The 6,000-nt window shown below is 39.2% G+C and overlaps 1 protein-coding gene across 5 annotated transcripts in view; it reads right to left on the bottom strand.

Moving 5' to 3' along the window:
* The window catches only part of LOC133479539 (low-density lipoprotein receptor class A domain-containing protein 4-like), a 263,673-nt gene extending 257,673 nt beyond the window's left edge, over positions 1–6,000 (bottom strand). For 3 of the 5 annotated variants that reach the window (XM_061776671.1, XM_061776670.1, XM_061776668.1), the window contains exon 1: positions 5,847–6,000. The gene's annotated coding sequence lies outside the window, so the exon portion shown is untranslated. The remainder of the gene's footprint in view (positions 1–5,846) is intronic. The other 2 variants (XM_061776675.1, XM_061776673.1) reach the window with 1 other exon arrangement.

The raw sequence follows: 6,000 nt of genomic DNA on the forward strand, positions 1-6,000 counted from the left end.
TTTTTTTACACTTGATGAACACTGTCTTCACTGTGTACCATGCTACTGCATACTCAATACCTTGAAGATTATTTTTCCCTTTTCTCTTCTAACTGGTACCTGTAAACAATGAGATGCCTCTGATGCCGTGGAAGCTCTCTGGGGACCATGGCTTGTGCTGAAAGATGTGACTTCAAAAATGTCAGGAAAAGCCTACTAGAAAATCTGGACATTATTTGGGGTTCATCAAAGGGGCACTTTAAATGGTGGCAGGTGTGTGCTGACTCACATTTAACATGAGTTTGAATGTGATAGGTTAATTCAGAACCCAGCCACATTCCAAGTTTTAAGACGATATTTTACTTTCTTTTTTTTTTTTTTTTTCCCCCAATTGAGTTGTAAAGGTTATAAGGTCACATTAATGGTGGAAAAAGTTTAGAAATGATTTATCTTGGTCTTATTTTATTATTATATCACAAAACCTGACATTTGAACATTGGTGTGAAGATGCAGTCCACCTCCAAATGTATTGGAACGGCAAGGTCAATTCCTGTGGTTTTGTTCTTTACTGAAGACATTTGTGTTTCAGATCAAAAGATGAATATGAGACAAAAGTTCAGAATCCCAGCTTTTATTTCATGGTATTTACATCTAGACGTGTTAAACAACTCAGCACAGAGCATCTTTTCTTTGAAGCCACCCACTTTTCAAGTGAGCAAAAGTATTGGAACAGACATTATTAAATTAACTTAAAGGTAATAAATAACATTTAATATTTAGTAGCATAACCCTTACTTGCAATAACTGAATCAAGCCCATTGACTACACCAGACTGTTGTATTCTTCATTTGAAATGCTTTTTCAGAGCTTTACTGCAGCCTCTTTCAGTTCGTTTGTTTCTGGGGCTTTCTCCCTTCGGTCTCCGGTAAAATGTGTGCTCTATTGGGTTAAGGCGCAGTGATTGATTTGGCCAGTATAAGACCTTCCACTTTTTCCCCCGATGAAGTCCTTTGTTGTGTTGGCGGTGTGTTTTGGGTCACTGTCTTGTTGCATGATGAAGCTTCTCCTGATTAGTTGGGATGAATTTTTCTTTAAATTGCCCGACAAAATGGTTTTGTAGACTTCAGAACTTCTGCTGCTACCATCATGAGTTACATCATCAATAAAGACTAGTGAACCGGTTCCAGAAGCAGCCATGCAAGCCCAAGCCATGACATTACCTCTACCATGCTTCACAGATGAGCTTGTGAGTTTTGGATCACAAACAGATCCTTTCTTTCTCCATACTTTGGCTTTTCCATCACTTTGCTCTCATCATTCCATAAAACTTTATTCCACAATGTTTGTGGCTTATCTGTACTTCTTTGCAAAATCCAATCTGGCCTTCTGTTTCTTTTTGCTGATGAGTGGTCTGTATCTTGTGGTATGGCCTGTATATTTCTTCTCTCGAACTTTTCATCGAACAGTGGATTGTGACACCTTCACCACTGCCCTGTGGAGGTTGGCAGTGATGTCACTGACTGTTGTCTTTGGCCGTTTCTTCACAGCTCTGCACAGCTTTCTGTCATCGACTGCTGTTGATACCCGTGGCCGACCTGTTTGATGTCTGTTGCTCAGTACACCAGTAGTTTCTTTCTTTTTCAGAACATTGCAAATTGTTGTGTAATAGCTCTGATCAAGCTCTCTTCTCTCAGCTTCAAAATGGTTTATTTTTCTCCCATAGAGAGCAATGTGGCCTTCATATTTGCTTAACAGCAAATGCAGTTTTCATAGGTGAAACCCAAAGCCAAAAACAAGCACAGTCTAATGTTTAAGCATTAAATCTAAAAGGCAACACCTGAGCAACTAGAAACACAATAGTCAGTCACATGTTCCAATACTTTGCTCACTTGAAAAGTGGGTGGCTTCAAACAAAAGGTGCTCTGTCCTGAGTTGTTTAACACATCTAGATACATCTAGTAAATAGCATAAAAAAAGTTGGAATTTTGAACTTTTGTCTCATATTTATCTTTTGATCTGAAACCCAAATGTCTTCAGTATACAACAAAAACAAAGGAATTGACCTTGCCGTTCCAATACCTTTGGAGGTGACTGTATCAAGTCAAGATTTTCCACTCACAATTACATCGCCACTGACTGGAAACTGAAACTAGGCTGCCAGCATGGAAGTCAGACGAGTGAACGGCTAAACCATCAGTGACTTAAGTGAATTTTTTTGTAATTATTTTAATCATAACTAATAATGTATAATGATTGACTGTAATCTATATTATTATAAAATATTCTTTTAGTGATTTTCACCTAAAAAATACAAACTAACAATGGCTTAAAGCGTATGAGACAGTGTATGTGTACACAAGCCAGACAAAGGCGCACACTCCGGCGCAGGCTGGCACTTGTCTTTACCCGTCTCGCACTCTCTCTCCAGCAACACAATACAGTCCCATTTGTGTGTCACATGGGCTCGGAGACAGACAAGACAGTATTATCCACAACTGGCTGGATATCAGGTTCTACAGATGTCTGAGTGGGAGAACAGTGCTGTTGAGTGGTGTGTTCGAGTGTGTGTGTGTGTGTGAGTTCAGGTTAATGTCGACAAGCCTTGTCAAGTCTCACACAATCACCTCAGGAGGTGAGAAGCTGCTAATTGGTAAAGGGTGAAACACACACACATATAGACAAGTATAAACTAAGACATGAACAAAAAAACAGACGAGTTGTGAGGCTTATGCACAACGAGCCTTGTGAATCAGACAGACTAATATGCTGTATCACTAGTAACAGTCCTCTCTCCAACTTTACCACATTATGATATTTTCTTAATTACATCTTTTTAGATTGTTCATCTATTAGTTGTATTAGATGTGTGCTTGAGATAGCACTATTTCCATCAGATTTAAACTCAATCTACCAAATATTAAAAAACAACCAAACAAAGAGTAAAAAAATAATATCTCCTCCTCACATTTTTGGTAGTGGAACCTTGACACATGAGTGCCCCAACGTTCCTTGGTAGATGTTTTGCTTCATGTTGCAAGCAAATATTTAATTATGAGTGAGCGTCGGAAAGCTGCTGCTTGAGTTAAGTGAAAACAAAAGTCGCTGACGCACCTTTAGCCGTTTATTGAATGAGAGAAACAGTCATACACCAGTACACAAATGTAAAATTATGGAGCAGACGCCAACACTGAACTAACCACGTGGGAAACGGACAACAAGACTGACTGCAGCTCCTGACATCACTCATTAGGCCATGCCCCTTAAAGGTAAGACTGTGTGCATGTGTGTGATATTTTCTTCTTAAAAAAGTATACTTTATAAAATCAGTTTATTTAAATTAGTTTATTTGTTGTTTTTATATTTACATTTTACAATACAGAGCTATCTTAAAACATGCAGTGGATAAATGGCATTTCAATTAATTCAAATGGCAAAAATGTAGAAATTAAAGTAAATTGAGTCACAAGATTGGCAATGGAACACTTGTAAATCAAGGTACCGCTGTAATTTCCACAGATTTTTCTATTCATTTGCTTTTGTAATACATTTGTCAAATTGTAGACATACTTTATGGACACCCTGCATATCTCATTCAGGCAAGCTATTAAAAACGTCTTGGCCCAGACATTTATAGGTTCAGAAAAATGTTACGTTTTCGGCAAGATCTAAAATGATATCTCAGAAATGTGATGCATTTGCCGTACAAACATAATAAATAACCCAGTTGGCAATTACATTATGCTGATGAATAGATAAATAGATGACAGTGATAGCATCACAAATTAAAAATCAATTTAAAAAACAGGCTAGCTCGATTGGGATGACATCCCTTTTGAGTGTCCCTTGGATCCTCATAATTAGGGATGGGCGAGTACTGATATTGGGCCAATACCGGCCTTATTTCAAGGTATTGGGTACTCGAGAAGGGTGCCGATACCAGCCACTGATACTTATAGTGTTGTACCAAGTACCAATACCATACAGAGGTATTTTGACGTCAAAAATAGCACGGTACCAGTTGTTTTGTTTTTTTTGTACCAGTATTTATTTATAAAAAAATAAAAAAAACATATGCAACAGCGCTTAATTCATATAGTGTATTCCAGTACACAAAAGGCCGACAGTCAGCCAATGACTGCCTGTCATCCGACAAGTTGTGTGCACGCGACTGTGTGGGAGACAGGAGAATGAAATGGTTTCAAACTCCCGACTAGCCAGCGGTGGGACCAAGTCATTGCTTTGCATGTCACAAATAAGTAAATACATTCATGGCTAAAAACGTGCAAATGCTTTTAGCCATGACTGTATTGTCTTTGTGTATTATAGTTGCCTAAAAAAAATCCTGTCATTATTCTGGCATTTAGCAAACAGAAATAATTTTGGTAATCCTAATTCACCGAAAAAGAAATATTTAGTGTGATTTAGTGTCACAGTCAGAAAAAAAAGTGTGTTTTTATACAATGACTCTATCTGCTGTTCCTGCTGTGTGCACCTTGGCCTCGTAGGGGCAGTGTGGTGCGATGCATGCATGGAGCTACTCGTTCATTCTTTCATTTTCCGTACCGCTTATCCTCACTGGGGTCGTTCAATGTAAGCTTTAAAAAAAATAATAATAAATAAAAAATAAAATGAAATAAAAGAGTAGAAGAAAATGAACTCATTTTTCACAGATTAGGAAGATATATACCCATGTTACAGTATATTACCTGTCTGTATGTGTTACTGCGGCATTTGTGTGTGAATATTTGTTATTTGAAGGTAAATACCCCCCCACCCCACCCACCGTGACCAACTGCTGATATTAGCTAGCCGGTCATCAGGTTTTCTCATTGAATGTTAGCTTTAAACTAACGATTTCTAAAACGATGTCTGTCTATTTTAATATAAAATAAGTGTATTTATTTTTGTTGTGCGCATAGTTTTGCAGTAAACTCAAACTGGGGTGTCAATAAACAGCTTATATAGGGTTGGAATGGATTCATGGCATTTCAATGGGGGAAATTGATTTAACATAAAAGTACACCGAGTCACCAGCTTGTTAAATTATGAAATTGTCAAATTAAACTTGTTAGTCAAGGTAACACTGCATTACCAATATTATATATTATATTATATTTTTTATGTCATGTATTTGTCTGTTGTACTTTTTAAGTGTACAATATTATTTTACGTTTTCTTCATTTGCATTTATTTGGTTTATTTATAGCATGTGATTAATGATACATTTCTGTCAGAGGGATTAATCGCAGTAGGGTAGCGGTTCTTTTTACCAATGACATTGAAGTACACCTGTTTGTGATTCGCACCCAGGTTACAGGTCACCTATCACTTCCGCTTATGTGCGTTTGAAGAAAAATAATAAAATAAAATAAAACAAATTTAAAAAGTTGGTCAGTGCGTGGCCTAAAACGTGTCAAAACTCAGATTTGAAAGTAAGACGTCAAACTAGCTTCCCAGTTAGCTCGACCATGGATGCATGTCAGCAGTACCGCCAAGCAGAGCCGTGTCGCTCCCCCACCCCTCCCTCGAGGGCAAAAGCTCGTCCCATCACGGAGGTCACAGACAGCGGGGCAGACCGCTTCAGGGCAGTAGGAGGACGACGACGCCTATTGGTGCGTTGGCCCCGCTGTGCCCACGCGAGCCAGCTCTAGCCTGCTTCCAGCTCACTTAGCCATGCTAGCTCGTCCTCAATGTCTGCTGGTGCTCGCTTGCTAAAACTCCGCACGGCAACTTCCACTGGCCCAAAGTCAGACCCGACACCGAGCAGCCTGACTAGCAATTAGCCCCATCGTAGCAGCAGAACCGCAGCACTGCTCCGAATATTACACAGTCAAACAATCAAATAAAGGACTAGAAAGTTTCCTTACCTGTACTTAAAAGTCGTCACACTGCGATGTGACCGCGTCCCCTTGTGATGCTGGATGTCAAGTTCAGCGACACTACAGTGGCTCCTAGCCCGGGAAAGCAGAATACTACGCAGCTGCCTCCCTGTACATCACACGCCGACGGAAGCCACCTTGT

This window comes from Phyllopteryx taeniolatus, chromosome 6, assembly GCF_024500385.1.
Source record: "Phyllopteryx taeniolatus isolate TA_2022b chromosome 6, UOR_Ptae_1.2, whole genome shotgun sequence".
Lineage (NCBI taxonomy): Eukaryota > Metazoa > Chordata > Actinopteri > Syngnathiformes > Syngnathidae > Phyllopteryx > Phyllopteryx taeniolatus.